This window comes from Perna viridis, chromosome 9 (genome assembly GCF_037379345.1).
Source record: "Perna viridis isolate PV_CMFRI_1.1 ecotype Kerala chromosome 9, ASM3737934v1, whole genome shotgun sequence".
Lineage (NCBI taxonomy): Eukaryota > Metazoa > Mollusca > Bivalvia > Mytilida > Mytilidae > Perna > Perna viridis.
The window spans coordinates 17,017,216-17,035,350 of NC_142453.1; the positions used below are offsets into that span (position 1 = coordinate 17,017,216).

General features: G+C 33.7%; 22 non-coding genes across 22 annotated transcripts; 16 read left to right on the forward strand and 6 right to left on the reverse strand.

Annotated features, from left to right (window-relative positions):
- Positions 1 to 4,670: 4,670 nt before the first annotated feature.
- Trnav-aac (transfer RNA valine (anticodon AAC)) lies at positions 4,671 to 4,743 on the reverse strand. Its single transcript has one exon. It is a non-coding gene; the product is annotated as a tRNA-Val (tRNA).
- A 3,862-nt stretch (positions 4,744 to 8,605) lies between these two features.
- Positions 8,606 to 8,677, forward strand: Trnap-cgg (transfer RNA proline (anticodon CGG)). The gene has a single exon. It is a non-coding gene; the product is annotated as a tRNA-Pro (tRNA).
- Positions 8,678 to 9,204: 527 nt separating this feature from the next.
- Trnag-ucc (transfer RNA glycine (anticodon UCC)) lies at positions 9,205 to 9,276 on the forward strand. The gene has a single exon. It is a non-coding gene; the product is annotated as a tRNA-Gly (tRNA).
- A 322-nt stretch (positions 9,277 to 9,598) lies between these two features.
- On the forward strand, positions 9,599 to 9,670 carry Trnag-ucc (transfer RNA glycine (anticodon UCC)). The gene has a single exon. It is a non-coding gene; the product is annotated as a tRNA-Gly (tRNA).
- A 286-nt stretch (positions 9,671 to 9,956) lies between these two features.
- On the reverse strand, positions 9,957 to 10,029 carry Trnav-aac (transfer RNA valine (anticodon AAC)). Its single transcript has one exon. It is a non-coding gene; the product is annotated as a tRNA-Val (tRNA).
- A 395-nt stretch (positions 10,030 to 10,424) lies between these two features.
- On the forward strand, positions 10,425 to 10,496 carry Trnap-cgg (transfer RNA proline (anticodon CGG)). Its single transcript has one exon. It is a non-coding gene; the product is annotated as a tRNA-Pro (tRNA).
- Positions 10,497 to 11,016: 520 nt separating this feature from the next.
- On the forward strand, positions 11,017 to 11,088 carry Trnag-ucc (transfer RNA glycine (anticodon UCC)). The gene has a single exon. It is a non-coding gene; the product is annotated as a tRNA-Gly (tRNA).
- A 321-nt stretch (positions 11,089 to 11,409) lies between these two features.
- On the forward strand, positions 11,410 to 11,481 carry Trnag-ucc (transfer RNA glycine (anticodon UCC)). Its single transcript has one exon. It is a non-coding gene; the product is annotated as a tRNA-Gly (tRNA).
- A 286-nt stretch (positions 11,482 to 11,767) lies between these two features.
- On the reverse strand, positions 11,768 to 11,840 carry Trnav-aac (transfer RNA valine (anticodon AAC)). Its single transcript has one exon. It is a non-coding gene; the product is annotated as a tRNA-Val (tRNA).
- Positions 11,841 to 12,235: 395 nt separating this feature from the next.
- On the forward strand, positions 12,236 to 12,307 carry Trnap-cgg (transfer RNA proline (anticodon CGG)). Its single transcript has one exon. It is a non-coding gene; the product is annotated as a tRNA-Pro (tRNA).
- A 520-nt stretch (positions 12,308 to 12,827) lies between these two features.
- Positions 12,828 to 12,899, forward strand: Trnag-ucc (transfer RNA glycine (anticodon UCC)). Its single transcript has one exon. It is a non-coding gene; the product is annotated as a tRNA-Gly (tRNA).
- A 323-nt stretch (positions 12,900 to 13,222) lies between these two features.
- On the forward strand, positions 13,223 to 13,294 carry Trnag-ucc (transfer RNA glycine (anticodon UCC)). Its single transcript has one exon. It is a non-coding gene; the product is annotated as a tRNA-Gly (tRNA).
- Positions 13,295 to 13,580: 286 nt separating this feature from the next.
- Positions 13,581 to 13,653, reverse strand: Trnav-aac (transfer RNA valine (anticodon AAC)). Its single transcript has one exon. It is a non-coding gene; the product is annotated as a tRNA-Val (tRNA).
- A 395-nt stretch (positions 13,654 to 14,048) lies between these two features.
- Positions 14,049 to 14,120, forward strand: Trnap-cgg (transfer RNA proline (anticodon CGG)). Its single transcript has one exon. It is a non-coding gene; the product is annotated as a tRNA-Pro (tRNA).
- A 520-nt stretch (positions 14,121 to 14,640) lies between these two features.
- Trnag-ucc (transfer RNA glycine (anticodon UCC)) lies at positions 14,641 to 14,712 on the forward strand. The gene has a single exon. It is a non-coding gene; the product is annotated as a tRNA-Gly (tRNA).
- Positions 14,713 to 15,034: 322 nt separating this feature from the next.
- Trnag-ucc (transfer RNA glycine (anticodon UCC)) lies at positions 15,035 to 15,106 on the forward strand. The gene has a single exon. It is a non-coding gene; the product is annotated as a tRNA-Gly (tRNA).
- A 286-nt stretch (positions 15,107 to 15,392) lies between these two features.
- Positions 15,393 to 15,465, reverse strand: Trnav-aac (transfer RNA valine (anticodon AAC)). Its single transcript has one exon. It is a non-coding gene; the product is annotated as a tRNA-Val (tRNA).
- A 395-nt stretch (positions 15,466 to 15,860) lies between these two features.
- Trnap-cgg (transfer RNA proline (anticodon CGG)) lies at positions 15,861 to 15,932 on the forward strand. Its single transcript has one exon. It is a non-coding gene; the product is annotated as a tRNA-Pro (tRNA).
- A 519-nt stretch (positions 15,933 to 16,451) lies between these two features.
- On the forward strand, positions 16,452 to 16,523 carry Trnag-ucc (transfer RNA glycine (anticodon UCC)). The gene has a single exon. It is a non-coding gene; the product is annotated as a tRNA-Gly (tRNA).
- A 321-nt stretch (positions 16,524 to 16,844) lies between these two features.
- On the forward strand, positions 16,845 to 16,916 carry Trnag-ucc (transfer RNA glycine (anticodon UCC)). Its single transcript has one exon. It is a non-coding gene; the product is annotated as a tRNA-Gly (tRNA).
- Positions 16,917 to 17,202: 286 nt separating this feature from the next.
- Positions 17,203 to 17,275, reverse strand: Trnav-aac (transfer RNA valine (anticodon AAC)). Its single transcript has one exon. It is a non-coding gene; the product is annotated as a tRNA-Val (tRNA).
- Positions 17,276 to 17,670: 395 nt separating this feature from the next.
- Trnap-cgg (transfer RNA proline (anticodon CGG)) lies at positions 17,671 to 17,742 on the forward strand. Its single transcript has one exon. It is a non-coding gene; the product is annotated as a tRNA-Pro (tRNA).
- The last annotated feature ends 393 nt before the right edge of the window (positions 17,743 to 18,135 follow it).

Consider the following 18,135-nt stretch of genomic DNA (forward strand, 5'->3'; position numbering starts at 1 on the left):
ACCCTACCAAACCAACTATTCTATCGATCTACATGATTCATATGGTTACTATAGTCCGTTCAGCATAAGGATTTGCATTAAAAAAACGTACATTCATCTCTTACTTGAAATAAACACATCAAGAACGAAAACTCTTGAAAATTAACAATTTCTTGTACAATCTATCATATTCTGCGTTACATACATAACATATTGTTTAAATTTGAAATACAAAATGGTCTACAGTTTTATTGAAACCTGCCGATGTTTAAAATGTGTTAAATAACAATGCGCGCTTAAAACTGAATTCGGTGGGTTTTGAACATGCATGAATCCCCTTCTGTCTGATTTTTAGGAAGTCTGATAATTAATACTTGATAGTTAAAACCTTTTCTATTTCGTAATCTCCTTAAACTGGACCAGAATAAAAAAGTTTTAAAATCGATAGATAATTTGCGCTTTGTCAAAAGAGTTCCCATGACGTTGCCTCGGTCCATTACAGTCATCCTTGTCTACTGGTTGAACGGTGTAGAAAACCGTAGTATTGAAGGTAACGATAATGGTCAATACCAGAAAATCGGACCGCAAGTATACCGTAGAATGATTTTCTTTTCGCGCAAGCGCAATGGTTTTATCTATATTTCAGCAACAATCGAAATCAATATTCTAATTTCGAATCTGCCTTGATAGATAATAGGGAAAAGTGCAAGGCTATAGCACAAACTGGAAATTTTCAAGGAGTAGCGATATGGACCTGGCAAACTTAGGGTCAAGCTGAGCTGGATAATTAGAGTGTTAACTCACTTAAATAACAATCTGCAGGATAGTACATTACTCCCTAAGACATATATTTTTTTTACTTGAGTCAATCAATGATCACCTACAATTCAATGTCCTGCATTCTGCTTGCTTATTGGTTAAACAATGACTGCCAATCTTAATGGCCTTGATATGACTGTTCCTCTCATTGAATTTTTCCATGCACCAACTTTCTAAATAATGATGATAAAATGTTTTTTCCTTGATACTGAAATATCATATTGCTTAAGGTATATAAATCAAAATAATCACACCTTATGACTTCATTCAGAGAAAATATATCAAGTACACTCATTTACAATTTCTACGTACTTTTTTCACTGAACCAAATTCATTATGTATATACAAATAATGTTATAATTGTTTTGTTAATAAAATATGCAATATAGACAACAACAAGAAATGATTTAGATCAGAACATTTAATATAAAATATGTATGAGTAAAAAGTAAATAGCTCATGTAAAAGTATAACTTTGGAAAACATGTTATGAAAACTGAGAATAACGGATTCCATCAAAGCTAAATATTATTTACCATATATTGCACTGTATGGCATTGCTAGACAAAATGTAGCTAGAGCAACCAAGGGAACCAAGGTTATAGCGGTAATCAAAAGAATGCAATCCAGGGACAAAGACCAGACATGGAAAACAGACATACACAACAAAAAACATAAAGTAACAAAACAAATGGGCAACTCGGACTCCACTAAAAACTTGGAGCATGGAACAGGTGCACCGGTAGCAAATTATGTGATACGAAAAATATAAGTATTTGGCTATTCATTTTATTTGTGTTGCCATTATAAAAATGATGAATGGAAATTAAAATCTACATAACACTCAACAAATATCTATTGAAATTTAACAGTGCATTATTAACTTTCTGAATAAAATTTGAAATCCCAGCCACCCAATCATTTTGCTTAGTTGGCCCAGTGGTTCTGACGATAGCAAGTCGAATTGTAAAAAAGTAACAAACTGGTGACTGGTAAAGGATGATAAGAGAAGCTGTGTAATATTTTCATTTTTTCTGGACAATTGGTTTTTAACAAAAAATTCTAAAAGGAAAAAAAATTATTGAGGTCAAACTTAAAATGAATAGACCCACAAATCTACACTGGAGAAAAAGTAATTCCTAAAAATCAGAACAGAATTTACATCAACATAATACAAGTATTTCGGCAAAGTTTCAAGGATATAGCTGCAACGGTTTTCGTGTTGAAGTGTAACATCAGAAAATCACCACAATGTAATATTAATCAAGTCAAAGAAAACGCTATTATCAAAAGTCCAAGCTAATCCTTTTAACTCGGAGCTAAGAATGAAAATAATTCAAATTTTTGTGTCAAAGGAATTCAAAGAACAAAGCAGATCGCTGTGACCTTAATGTCACATAATTCGCACTCACGTCAGTTTTTCCCCTTTTAGATACGTTACGGTTGTAAGTCTTGGATATCGGACAAAGCAAGTTTTGAACTGTCGGATAGGAATACTTTTTTTTTCAATTCTTATAGTTTTTATTTTTTCTGTTACAGTACACCGTAATCTTTTCAATTATTCTAAAAAATGAATACAAAGTATTGTACAAGAAGTACTCATAGAACAAAAGTCGAGTTAAATACCGAAAAGAAAATATTTTTTAAAAGTTATACAGTCCTTGAACCGATCCTTGCAACTATATTTGAAGGACTAATGTTCGCTGACTGATTGAAAGCAAACAAAGATGCTTTTTCAGTCTACATATGCTATACATGTATATTTTTTTATAAAGATAAATATTTCTTTATTCAGATCTGCACATTTGAGAAAATCATGCATTTATTTACCAAATCAAACTGAATCAAAAACGATAACTCTTGCAAAGTATAATCTATATACATGTAATTTTTATCTAAATTTTTAATGAAATTCAAACCAAAAAAAATAAATAAAGGCAAGTAAAGTGAGGTTTCGCCTGCTTTGCAAGGATACTTTTGTGCATTTGTACAGGGTCAATTAGAGCAAAATGAGAAGTTTGTATTCGTGTTTTGCTCAACTATTTAGACATACGTGAAATAATTTCTTAATGAAAATAAGGAGTTTTTGTGTGAATTTTCTAGCTAACCAACCAAAATCTGTACTGACCAAAGTGGCGTCAGTGTTGTAATATTCATAAAAAAAATACTTTTTGTAAAAATCTAATTTACTTTCTATCTAAATTACGTGGGAAGAAACTATACCACAAAATATGTTGCATTGAGGTTTTCGGATAATTACAGGTTTTGGGTTATTCTCTGTAAACTCTGCATACATGTATGTGCACAAAAACCAATGCATAACAACAATGATTATGTCAGAAGACTGAATTACTGACAAAAAAGCTTATTTGGACTGTCTTTGTGGAAATAAATTACACACAACCTCATTTTTATATAATCATACTGTTACATGTACATGTATATATTACCTGCCGATTTGAAGGCAAGTAATTTCATAAGATCTTCCTGTTGCTTCTTATCTTCCAGAACGCCTTGATTCTTTTCGTTAGGAATTCTTTTAAAATATATTGCCCTTGCCTAAACATTGCTCCTGCAGCATACAAATGTACCATATGTGTGTCGCCATCCGTCAATGATGTCTCATTCGTCTCTGTTTTGCACGAAGCTCGGGAAAAGCTATCACAGAGGCGTTCATTAATTTCAAGCAAACCTGCCATCAACTTCTTGTAGTCATTAAGAAAAACATTTAACAAAAAAAGTACTTGGTTCCTTCTCCATCGCGAGTATCGGGAGAATGAGAAACGAAACGAAATGAATCGAAAATAATCGAATCTGAAAAAAAAAAATAGAAAAAGCGGACAAGGCAACAGAAGTTTTGTTTTGTCTTATTATTCATGGAAAGTGATACATTTTGCTGACAATTAAGGACGTTGTTTTCAGAATAATACTTAAAAAAGATTTTGGATTGACGATTAACAATAGTGCACATTTAAACAAAATGAGAGCAACACGGATTGCATATAAATCTTGGAAACACAAATGGTGTCACTTTTAAATCCAACTACATGGTAATTACGAACATGTTTTTTTTTATATTTGGTCCTTAACACTAGTAAAGTCATGTGAATATTCCAGATCATGAACTTTATAATTAAATGTACGAGTTCCGCAGAGGGAACGACCAAATATTTGTATATATGACAGTTCTAATATCTTTGGTGATTTTCCGTTATCTTCCCTGCATCAGTTTGATCAGATGGAGCAGTGTAGCGAGTAGAGTCGCCGCATTCCTATAGACGTATGTATGATATTGATTTGTTGTGACATGCATCGTTTATTTGATCCTCTTTCCTACATGACAGCACCTAGCTGTCCAGTACTGTCATGCATGATATACTAATTTACAAACCTACATGTATCCTACGAGAAGGAATGACCCGGCCAGCTAAAGCTCTATATTTATAATATGCACAACATCCTAAACATATTATGATTAAAATCATTTGCCTTAAACATGTAATACAATTTATGTTAATACAGCTCTTGTCCAACAAGTTTGGGAATGCTTCACTCAACAATATATTATTACAAATAATGTGGTGTTTGCTTGCTAAATCAAAAATGCGATTGAGACTCTGAATATTCTTTTGTAAACATTTCTATCAGAATTCTTTTTTTTTCAACAGTTGATAAATGGCTTTGATGAATACAATTTCAACATTTCATCTCTGAACCATTTTTAAATTTGACATTATGATATTAATGAAATTAAAGTAGGCAGACATTCTTTACAACAATGTTCATGCAGTTTTCAAAAATGACATGGTTTTCATTAAAAGTTTAGAAAATTTGTACATTGGTGCCTTTCACATGGTGCCAAAAAAAATATTTGTTTCCGCTGAGGACTGAACTCAAGACCTTCCGCGTGTTACGCGGATGTGATAACCACTACACCACGGAAACCTTAAGCAATTGGTGACAAAAATTCAGCATATAAGTGGGAAAACTGCTTTTTATGCAGATTGGTCTGTGAAATATCTTAATACTATGATGCACGATAATTGTTTGTTTGATGTCTGGAGAGACAGAAATGCAGGTGTCAAAATGTTTTCACGAAAACAAGTTGTACAAGGTTTTTTGACACAGAGTAGAATTGACTATTTTTCAGTTTCTAGTAATGTTAAGCCTTGTATTAAAACTATTTTTATAGAGATACTTGTTTTAGTGATCACTGTATTGTTAGCATGAAATTAGATTTTACAGAGGTTGAAAGAGGACCAGGTATCTGGATTTTTAATTATTCCTTATTAGATAATGACGAATATGTAACAAGAATCAGAAAGTTATTAGAAGATGAAATATGTTCAGATTTTTATTATTCAAACCCTCTCATTTGGTGGGATAATTTGAAGTTTAGTATTAAGAGAATAAGTCAAATCTATGGCAAAGAAAATCAGAAAGAGAGAAACAAAGAATATTTTAAATTGCAAAATAAGTTACAAGAATTGTCAGTTAAGTCTGCATGTGGTATAGAAATTGATTATGTAAAATATTTAAAATTAAAAGATGAACTTAAAGCTATAGAAAAACATAGATGTAATGGTGCTATATTAAGGTCTAAATGTCAACATGCCTTAGAAAGTGACAAGAATACTGCTTATTTCTTAAGTCTAGAAAAATATAAACAAAATAAGAATTTGATAAGTACTTTGAGAAATTGTGATGGTAATGCTGTTAGTAGTACTGTGGAATTATTAGATGTTGTGCATAATTTTTATGAAAAATTGTTTACATGCGTAAATACTGACAATGATGCAATTAATGACATGTTAGATTGTGTTGATGTTAAAGTTGATGATATTGATATTACTAAATGTGATGATGATATATGTATTGATGAAATTGAACAATCATTGAAAGGAATGAAAAAAGGCAAAACGCCTGGCTCTGATGGATTGACTGTTGAATTCTATCTTTCTTTTTTAAATGAATTGAAACCTGTATTGAAATATATTTATGATAGTATTGAAGAAAATAAAGTTTTATCTAGGTCTATGAGATATGGCATGATTAATTTGATATATAAGAATAGAGGTGACAAATCTGAACTTAAAAATTTCAGACCTATAACTTTATTAAATGTGGATTATAAAATACTAGCAAGAGTAATGGCTAACAGGTTTAAGTTTGTATTACCAAAAATTATATCACCTACTCAAAGTTGCTGTATTATAGGTAAAGACATTTCTGACACTACTGCAAGTGTTAGAGATATTATTGATTTGGTTGAAATGGATGATTTAGAATGTTACTTGTTGAAATTTGGATTTGGGGAGAAATTTATTTCTTGGATAAAAATATTTTATACTGACATTTTCAGCACTGTCAAGTGTAATGGGTTCCTGTCCAAATATTTTCAATTAAAGAACTCTGTAAAGCAAGGTTGTCCTATATCAGCTTTATTATATGTATTAGTAGCTGAACCATTGAGTACAATGATTAAAAAGAATAGTAGTATTAGAGGTTTGAATATTCCTAATACAAACGCTGAAGAAAAGATTTTTTCACATGCTGATGACACTACTTTAATTTTGTCTGACAAAAATTCAGTAGATGAAGCCTTTAGAGTTTTACATTTGTATTAACAAGCATCTGGGGCAAAATTAAATAAGGATAAATCAGAAATTTTGGCATTGGGAACTGGAACTATTTCAAAACATGAATTAGATGCTTGGAGTATTAGAGAGTGTGATGGGGTTTTACAGCTTTTAGGCATATGGATTGGTAAGGATAAATCTCTTTGTGATAGTTTGAAATGGGATTGCAAAGTACAATCTATTTTGAAGCTATTGAGTTTTTGGAAAATGAGACACTTATCAATACATGGTAGATTAACTGTAATAAATACTTTATTGATGAGTAAACTTTGGTATACTCTTATGGTTGTTAATATACCAGAAAAATATTATTTAAAAATTAAGAAGTTATGTATTGATTTTTTGTGGAATGATAAACCATCTCTACTTGCATATGATGTAATAACTAATAAGGTGTTAGATGGTGGTTTAAATTTTCCTGAAATTTTTCATAAAATGTATGCATTTAGACTAAAGTTTTTAAGTAGGTTATTAGATATGGATTATAATGCTGTTTGGAAAGTTACATGTCTTTATTTCTTTTCTAAAGTACAAGGAATGAATCTTGGTGTTGAAATATTGTATTGCGATTTTACTCATAGACAATTAGGATGTTTGCCTGATTTTTATAAATGTATGTTGTATGCATGGGGGAAGATACGTCATTGTATGGAAATAGAAATTAATGTGACTAACGTTTTTGATATTCCCCTCTTCTGTAATCCAATGATTGTGAATGGTGATAGTATGTTATATATGAGAACATTTATAGAAGCAGGTATTGTCAAGATTAAGGACTTAGCTTATGAATGCAAGAAAGGTTTTATGAAGGACACTTATATTCAAGATATTGTATCTCAAAAGTTCCCTGATGTTTCCGTTGATAAAATTATTAAAGTAGTGAAATGTATTAAGCAATGTATTCCACAAGATTATGTAGTTTTAGTTGAAGAAAATGCAAACACTTGTAAAGCAACTGTTTTAAATATAATTTACAGCGTTAATGGTAGAAAGTATGCTTTACCTAATACAACAAGATCATTTTATGATATACTGTTAAAGACATTAACAAGAGAACCTAATTCTGTAAAATACTGGTGTGAAATATTTTCAGATTTTGATGTTCAAAAAGTACAAAAAGTTTTGAACTTTTCATTTTTACAAAATGATTGGATTGAGTCATCATTCAAAATTGTCCATAGAGTTTTCTTCACTAAGGAGAGACTGATGAGATGCCAAATTACTGTTGATTCTATGTGTCCAGTTTGCGAAGATGTGCATGAAGACTTGGAGCACTTGATCATTGTGTGTAGATGTTTGACTCAGTTCAATGACTTTTTTAAAGATTTCCTACATAACATTCTGTGTAATAGTTCTACTAGCTTTGTCAATACTCTAGATTTCAATTATATATGTTACTTTGGTCTAGTCAAGAAGGATAAGAATATAAACTTATACTTTGTAAATACAGTTTTATGTGCTAGAAGATTCTGTTTAGTAAAGAGGAGAAATATCTCTATGAAGGATGATCATTTGATAGACATAGTGCCATATTTTAAAAATGTTCTGCAAAAACATGTGAGTTATGCATACTTGTATTATAAACAGAAGAAGTGCATGTATTTATTTGAAAAGTATTATTTAAAAAAAAATCCTGTATTAAGGATAAGTAATGATGAAGTACATATTGAGTTTTAATTGAGATCTGTTGTTAATAATTGTTACAATTTTGAGGATTGAACTCAGGACCTTCCGCGTGTTAAGCGGATGTGATAACCACTACACCACGGAAACTTTAAGCAATTGGTGACAAAATTCAGCATATAACTATCGGGAAGCCAATTCTAAACTGAGCACTATTTTGCGTATGAAAGAATTAGCGACAGTTTACACGAATGTAAATTTATGATAGCTTCACAAACTGTAATCAGATTTTACTCTCAGTGCCTGCAGCTAACACTTCCAAAAGCATATATACATATGTACCTATGCGACATTCACTTTAAACTGTCATTGGATTTACTCGAACAACATATTACGGTTATTAGTAGTATACTCGAGAAATATACATATAACAAAAACTTATACCGCAAAGCATTTTCCTGTTTAACAGAAAACAATATATACTATTATGCTTTCCCAGCAAACTTTATGTTTATATTGCTTCTATTCGACTGGTTCTAATACCAGGCTCGTTGGTCTAGGGGTATGATTCTCGCTTCGGGTGCGAGAGGTCCCGGGTTCGACTCCCGGACGAGCCCTAATTTTTCATGTCAAAACATCAAAACATCATTCATTACAGCAGCGAATGTTCGGAAAATTATACACTTGATTCATATATAGTGTCAAAATGTGGCTGCCAGGCACATTTCATTTTGAAGTTCCGTTTTAAATATTTCCTCAATGTTTTCAAACTACCGTACGTTGCTTTCAACTCATTTTGTTAACCAACTGTGCTTTATAAGTATGCATATGCATGAGCAGAATTTAAGCTGACGTCTGCACGTTGATAAATATACATAGCGATATAAACACTGAACTCTTTACATAACACGTGTGCACAAGATTGCTATAATTCCACTTACAGACACCAAGCAAGCCGATAATCAGTTTATCTGAAGTTTTCATTTTTATAATAAACGAATAAAGACGGTCGTAATAAATCTGAATTTGAGCTACCACATCTTCATTTTGTTTATTCCTTGCTAGATTGCCCTGGGGCGATGTCAATATACATACGTGGCGATAAGGACATTTTTAGAGGAAAAATATTCATATTGTTTCCAAGGCGTCGGTGGTGTAACGGTTAGCATGGTTGCCTTCCAAGCAATCGATCCGGGTTCGACTCCCGGCCGACGCACTCTTTTTGGTTTTTGATTTTCTAAGGTAAAGATTTTTTTCTTTTTCTCGAATGAACTGCTGTACCATTCTAAGAAGTAAAAATGGGGATATCAACCATGATTTATGTTAAAACTATATACTTATAAAAAGTTGAACTAGTTATTTTTTTTTTTTACCACTGTCCTTTAAACTGAATCATAATTGAGGTGAAAGCCACGGTGGCATACCTGCATATTCAAATTCCAATTTCAATTCAGAAATTTTAATTCAATCATACAAGAGCGAACAAACAGAAATATGTCGTATTTATAAGTATTAAAAGCATTAAGAAAGGATGTATAGCGTCGGTGGTGTAACGGTTAGCATGGTTGCCTTCCAAGCAATCGATCCGGGTTCGACTCCCGGCCGACGCACTGATATTTTTAAGAATTGGAATTCTATTCATTTACATTTTTTGGCTTCAACTTCCATACCATTCCTATAGATGTGCTTTGCCGTTGAAGCCAGTCATGTAAGAAATCTGTTAGTATGACATTTCAAGTAGAAATTGGCTTCTTTTAACATCGTTCATACTGCCTTTTTGAAGAATGAAACAAGTATTTAATTTACATTCTGCATCTAAGTCAAAACTGTGGCAATACACTTAAAATTCTTTCTTGATCATAAGGTTTCTTTTTCCATGGTGCCAAAAAAAATATTTGTTTCCGCTGAGGATTGAACTCAGGACCTTCCGCGTGTTAAGCGGATGTGATAACCACTACACCACGGAAACCTTAAGCAATTGGTGACAAAATTCAGCATATAACTATCGGGAAGCCAATTCTAAACTGAGCACTATTTTGCGTATGAAAGAATTAGCGACAGTTTACACGAATGTAAATTTATGATAGCTTCACAAACTGTAATCAGATTTTACTCTCAGTGCCTGCAGCTAACACTTCCAAAAGCATATATACATATGTACCTATGCGACATTCACTTTAAACTGTCATTGGATTTACTCGAACAACATATTACGGTTATTAGTAGTATACTCGAGAAATATACATATAACAAAAACTTATACCGCAAAGCATTTTCCTGTTTAACAGAAAACAATATATACTATTATGCTTTCCCAGCAAACTTTATGTTTATATTGCTTCTATTCGACTAGTTCTAATACCAGGCTCGTTGGTCTAGGGGTATGATTCTCGCTTCGGGTGCGAGAGGTCCCGGGTTCGACTCCCGGACGAGCCCTAATTTTTCATGTCAAAACATCATTCATTACAGCAGCGAATGTTCGGAAAATTATACACTTGATTCATATATAGTGTCAAAATGTGGCTGCCAGGCACATTTCATTTTGAAGTTCCGTTTTAAATATTTCCTCAATGTTTTCAAACTACCGTACGTTGCTTTCAACTCATTTTGTTAACCAACTGTGCTTTATAAGTATGCATATGCATGAGCAGAATTTAAGCTGACGTCTGCACGTTGATAAATATACATAGCGATATAAACACTGAACTCTTTACATAACACGTGTGCACAAGATTGCTATAATTCCACTTACAGACACCAAGCAAGCCGATAATCAGTTTATCTGAAGTTTTCATTTTTATAATAAACGAATAAAGACGGTCGTAATAAATCTGAATTTGAGCTACCACAATCTTCATTTTGTTTATTCCTTGCTAGATTGCCCTGGGGCGATGTCAATATACATACGTGGCGATAAGGACATTTTTAGAGGAAAAATATTCATATTGTTTCCAAGGCGTCGGTGGTGTAACGGTTAGCATGGTTGCCTTCCAAGCAATCGATCCGGGTTCGACTCCCGGCCGACGCACTCTTTTTGGTTTTTGATTTTCTAAGGTAAAGATTTTTTTCTTTTTCTCGAATGAACTGCTGTACCATTCTAAGAAGTAAAAATGGGGATATCAACCATGATTTATGTTAAAACTATATACTTATAAAAAGTTGAACTAGTTATTTTTTTTTTTACCACTGTCCTTTAAACTGAATCATAATTGAGGTGAAAGCCACGGTGGCATACCTGCATATTCAAATTCCAATTTCAATTCAGAAATTTTAATTCAATCATACAAGAGCGAACAAACAGAAATATGTCGTATTTATAAGTATTAAAAGCATTAAGAAAGGATGTATAGCGTCGGTGGTGTAACGGTTAGCATGGTTGCCTTCCAAGCAATCGATCCGGGTTCGACTCCCGGCCGACGCACTGATATTTTTAAGAATTGGAATTCTATTCATTTACATTTTTTGGCTTCAACTTCCATACCATTCCTATAGATGTGCTTTGCCGTTGAAGCCAGTCATGTAAGAAATCTGTTAGTATGACATTTCAAGTAGAAATTGGCTTCTTTTAACATCGTTCATACTGCCTTTTTGAAGAATGAAACAAGTATTTAATTTACATTCTGCATCTAAGTCAAAACTGTGGCAATACACTTAAAATTCTTTCTTGATCATAAGGTTTCTTTTTCCATGGTGCCAAAAAAAATATTTGTTTCCGCTGAGGATTGAACTCAGGACCTTCCGCGTGTTAAGCGGATGTAATAACCACTACACCACGGAAACCTTAAGCAATTGGTGACAAAATTCAGCATATAACTATCGGGAAGCCAATTCTAAACTGAGCACTATTTTGCGTATGAAAGAATTAGCGACAGTTTACACGAATGTAAATTTATGATAGCTTCACAAACTGTAATCAGATTTTACTCTCAGTGCCTGCAGCTAACACTTCCAAAAGCATATATACATATGTACCTATGCGACATTCACTTTAAACTGTCATTGGATTTACTCGAACAACATATTACGGTTATTAGTAGTATACTCGAGAAATATACATATAACAAAAACTTATACCGCAAAGCATTTTCCTGTTTAACAGAAAACAATATATACTATTATGCTTTCCCAGCAAACTTTATGTTTATATTGCTTCTATTCGACTAGTTCTAATACCAGGCTCGTTGGTCTAGGGGTATGATTCTCGCTTCGGGTGCGAGAGGTCCCGGGTTCGACTCCCGGACGAGCCCTAATTTTTCATGTCAAAACATCATTCATTACAGCAGCGAATGTTCGGAAAATTATACACTTGATTCATATATAGTGTCAAAATGTGGCTGCCAGGCACATTTCATTTTGAAGTTCCGTTTTAAATATTTCCTCAATGTTTTCAAACTACCGTACGTTGCTTTCAACTCATTTTGTTAACCAACTGTGCTTTATAAGTATGCATATGCATGAGCAGAATTTAAGCTGACGTCTGCACGTTGATAAATATACATAGCGATATAAACACTGAACTCTTTACATAACACGTGTGCACAAGATTGCTATAATTCCACTTACAGACACCAAGCAAGCCGATAATCAGTTTATCTGAAGTTTTCATTTTTATAATAAACGAATAAAGACGGTCGTAATAAATCTGAATTTGAGCTACCACAATCTTCATTTTGTTTATTCCTTGCTAGATTGCCCTGGGGCGATGTCAATATACATACGTGGCGATAAGGACATTTTTAGAGGAAAAATATTCATATTGTTTCCAAGGCGTCGGTGGTGTAACGGTTAGCATGGTTGCCTTCCAAGCAATCGATCCGGGTTCGACTCCCGGCCGACGCACTCTTTTTGGTTTTTGATTTTCTAAGGTAAAGATTTTTTTCTTTTTCTCGAATGAACTGCTGTACCATTCTCAGAAGTAAAAATGGGGATATCAACCATGATTTATGTTAAAACTATATACTTATAAAAAGTTGAACTAGTTATTTTTTTTTTTTTACCACTGTCCTTTAAACTGAATCATAATTGAGGTGAAAGCCACGGTGGCATACCTGCATATTCAAATTCCAATTTCAATTCAGAAATTTTAATTCAATCATACAGGAGCGAACAAACAGAAATATGTCGTATTTATAAGTATTAAAAGCATTAAGAAAGGATGTATAGCGTCGGTGGTGTAACGGTTAGCATGGTTGCCTTCCAAGCAATCGATCCGGGTTCGACTCCCGGCCGACGCACTGATATTTTTAAGAATTGGAATTCTATTCATTTACATTTTTTGGCTTCAACTTCCATACCATTCCTATAGATGTGCTTTGCCGTTGAAGCCAGTCATGTAAGAAATCTGTTAGTATGACATTTCAAGTAGAAATTGGCTTCTTTTAACATCGTTCATACTGCCTTTTTGAAGAATGAAACAAGTATTTAATTTACATTCTGCATCTAAGTCAAAACTGTGGCAATACACTTAAAATTCTTTCTTGATCATAAGGTTTCTTTTTCCATGGTGCCAAAAAAAATATTTGTTTCCGCTGAGGATTGAACTCAGGACCTTCCGCGTGTTAAGCGGATGTGATAACCACTACACCACGGAAACCTTAAGCAATTGGTGACAAAATTCAGCATATAACTATCGGGAAGCCAATTCTAAACTGAGCACTATTTTGCGTATGAAAGAATTAGCGACAGTTTACACGAATGTAAATTTATGATAGCTTCACAAACTGTAATCAGATTTTACTCTCAGTGCCTGCAGCTAACACTTCCAAAAGCATATATACATATGTACCTATGCGACATTCACTTTAAACTGTCATTGGATTTACTCGAACAACATATTACGGTTATTAGTAGTATACTCGAGAAATATACATATAACAAAAACTTATACCGCAAAGCATTTTCCTGTTTAACAGAAAACAATATATACTATTATGCTTTCCCAGCAAACTTTATGTTTATATTGCTTCTATTCGACTAGTTCTAATACCAGGCTCGTTGGTCTAGGGGTATGATTCTCGCTTCGGGTGCGAGAGGTCCCGGGTTCGACTCCCGGACGAGCCCTAATTTTTCATGTCAAAACATCATTCATTACAGCAGCGAATGTTCGGAAAATTATACACTTGATTCATATATAGTGTCAAAATGTGGCTGCCAGGCACATTTCATTTTGAAGTTCCGTTTTAAATATTTCCTCAATGTTTTCAAACTACCGTACGTTGCTTTCAACTCATTTTGTTAACCAACTGTGCTTTATAAGTATGCATATGCATGAGCAGAATTTAAGCTGACGTCTGCACGTTGATAAATATACATAGCGATATAAACACTGAACTCTTTACATAACACGTGTGCACAAGATTGCTATAATTCCACTTACAGACACCAAGCAAGCCGATAATCAGTTTATCTGAAGTTTTCATTTTTATAATAAACGAATAAAGACGGTCGTAATAAATCTGAATTTGAGCTACCACAATCTTCATTTTGTTTATTCCTTGCTAGATTGCCCTGGGGCGATGTCAATATACATACGTGGCGATAAGGACATTTTTAGAGGAAAAATATTCATATTGTTTCCAAGGCGTCGGTGGTGTAACGGTTAGCATGGTTGCCTTCCAAGCAATCGATCCGGGTTCGACTCCCGGCCGACGCACTCTTTTTGGTTTTTGATTTTCTAAGGTAAAGATTTTTTTCTTTTTCTCGAATGAACTGCTGTACCATTCTAAGAAGTAAAAATGGGGATATCAACCATGATTTATGTTAAAACTATATACTTATAAAAAGTTGAACTAGTTATTTTTTTTTTTTACCACTGTCCTTTAAACTGAATCATAATTGAGGTGAAAGCCACGGTGGCATACCTGCATATTCAAATTCCAATTTCAATTCAGAAATTTTAATTCAATCATACAAGAGCGAACAAACAGAAATATGTCGTATTTATAAGTATTAAAAGCATTAAGAAAGGATGTATAGCGTCGGTGGTGTAACGGTTAGCATGGTTGCCTTCCAAGCAATCGATCCGGGTTCGACTCCCGGCCGACGCACTGATATTTTTAAGAATTGGAATTCTATTCATTTACATTTTTTGGCTTCAACTTCCATACCATTCCTATAGATGTGCTTTGCCGTTGAAGCCAGTCATGTAAGAAATCTGTTAGTATGACATTTCAAGTAGAAATTGGCTTCTTTTAACATCGTTCATACTGCCTTTTTGAAGAATGAAACAAGTATTTAATTTACATTCTGCATCTAAGTCAAAACTGTGGCAATACACTTAAAATTCTTTCTTGATCATAAGGTTTCTTTTTCCATGGTGCCAAAAAAAATATTTGTTTCCGCTGAGGATTGAACTCAGGACCTTCCGCGTGTTAAGCGGATGTGATAACCACTACACCACGGAAACCTTAAGCAATTGGTGACAAAATTCAGCATATAACTATCGGGAAGCCAATTCTAAACTGAGCACTATTTTGCGTATGAAAGAATTAGCGACAGTTTACACGAATGTAAATTTATGATAGCTTCACAAACTGTAATCAGATTTTACTCTCAGTGCCTGCAGCTAACACTTCCAAAAGCATATATACATATGTACCTATGCGACATTCACTTTAAACTGTCATTGGATTTACTCGAACAACATATTACGGTTATTAGTAGTATACTCGAGAAATATACATATAACAAAAACTTATACCGCAAAGCATTTTCCTGTTTAACAGAAAACAATATATACTATTATGCTTTCCCAGCAAACTTTATGTTTATATTGCTTCTATTCGACTAGTTCTAATACCAGGCTCGTTGGTCTAGGGGTATGATTCTCGCTTCGGGTGCGAGAGGTCCCGGGTTCGACTCCCGGACGAGCCCTAATTTTTCATGTCAAAACATCATTCATTACAGCAGCGAATGTTCGGAAAATTATACACTTGATTCATATATAGTGTCAAAATGTGGCTGCCAGGCACATTTCATTTTGAAGTTCCGTTTTAAATATTTCCTCAATGTTTTCAAACTACCGCACGTTGCTTTCAACTCATTTTGTTAACCAACTGTGCTTTATAAGTATGCATATGCATGAGCAGAATTTAAGCTGACGTCTGCACGTTGATAAATATACATAGCGATATAAACACTGAACTCTTTACATAACACGTGTGCACAAGATTGCTATAATTCCACTTACAGACACCAAGCAAGCCGATAATCAGTTTATCTGAAGTTTTCATTTTTATAATAAACGAATAAAGACGGTCGTAATAAATCTGAATTTGAGCTACCACATCTTCATTTTGTTTATTCCTTGCTAGATTGCCCTGGGGCGATGTCAATATACATACGTGGCGATAAGGACATTTTTAGAGGAAAAATATTCATATTGTTTCCAAGGCGTCGGTGGTGTAACGGTTAGCATGGTTGCCTTCCAAGCAATCGATCCGGGTTCGACTCCCGGCCGACGCACTCTTTTTGGTTTTTGATTTTCTAAGGTAAAGATTTTTTTCTTTTTCTCGAATGAACTGCTGTACCATTCTAAGAAGTAAAAATGGGGATATCAACCATGATTTATGTTAAAACTATATACTTATAAAAAGTTGAACTAGTTATTTTTTTTTTTACCACTGTCCTTTAAACTGAATCATAATTGAGGTGAAAGCCACGGTGGCATACCTGCATATTCAAATTCCAATTTCAATTCAGAAATTTTAATTCAATCATACAAGAGCGAACAAACAGAAATATGTCGTATTTATAAGTATTAAAAGCATTAAGAAAGGATGTATAGCGTCGGTGGTGTAACGGTTAGCATGGTTGCCTTCCAAGCAATCGATCCGGGTTCGACTCCCGGCCGACGCACTGATATTTTTAAGAATTGGAATTCTATTCATTTACATTTTTTGGCTTCAACTTCCATACCATTCCTATAGATGTGCTTTGCCGTTGAAGCCAGTCATGTAAGAAATCTGTTAGTATGACATTTCAAGTAGAAATTGGCTTCTTTTAACATCGTTCATACTGCCTTTTTGAAGAATGAAACAAGTATTTAATTTACATTCTGCATCTAAGTCAAAACTGTGGCAATACACTTAAAATTCTTTCTTGATCATAAGGTTTCTTTTTCCATGGTGCCAAAAAAAATATTTGTTTTCGCTGAGGATTGAACTCAGGACCTTCCGCGTGTTAAGCGGATGTGATAACCACTACACCACGGAAACCTTAAGCAATTGGTGACAAAATTCAGCATATAACTATCGGGAAGCCAATTCTAAACTGAGCACTATTTTGCGTATGAAAGAATTAGCGACAGTTTACACGAATGTAAATTTATGATAGCTTCACAAACTGTAATCAGATTTTACTCTCAGTGCCTGCAGCTAACACTTCCAAAAGCATATATACATATGTACCTATGCGACATTCACTTTAAACTGTCATTGGATTTACTCGAACAACATATTACGGTTATTAGTAGTATACTCGAGAAATATACATATAACAAAAACTTATACCGCAAAGCATTTTCCTGTTTAACAGAAAACAATATATACTATTATGCTTTCCCAGCAAACTTTATGTTTATATTGCTTCTATTCGACTAGTTCTAATACCAGGCTCGTTGGTCTAGGGGTATGATTCTCGCTTCGGGTGCGAGAGGTCCCGGGTTCGACTCCCGGACGAGCCCTAATTTTTCATGTCAAAACATCATTCATTACAGCAGCGAATGTTCGGAAAATTATACACTTGATTCATATATAGTGTCAAAATGTGGCTGCCAGGCACATTTCATTTTGAAGTTCCGTTTTAAATATTTCCTCAATGTTTTCAAACTACCGTACGTTGCTTTCAACTCATTTTGTTAACCAACTGTGCTTTATAAGTATGCATATGCATGAGCAGAATTTAAGCTGACGTCTGCACGTTGATAAATATACATAGCGATATAAACACTGAACTCTTTACATAACACGTGTGCACAAGATTGCTATAATTCCACTTACAGACACCAAGCAAGCCGATAATCAGTTTATCTGAAGTTTTCATTTTTATAATAAACGAATAAAGACGGTCGTAATAA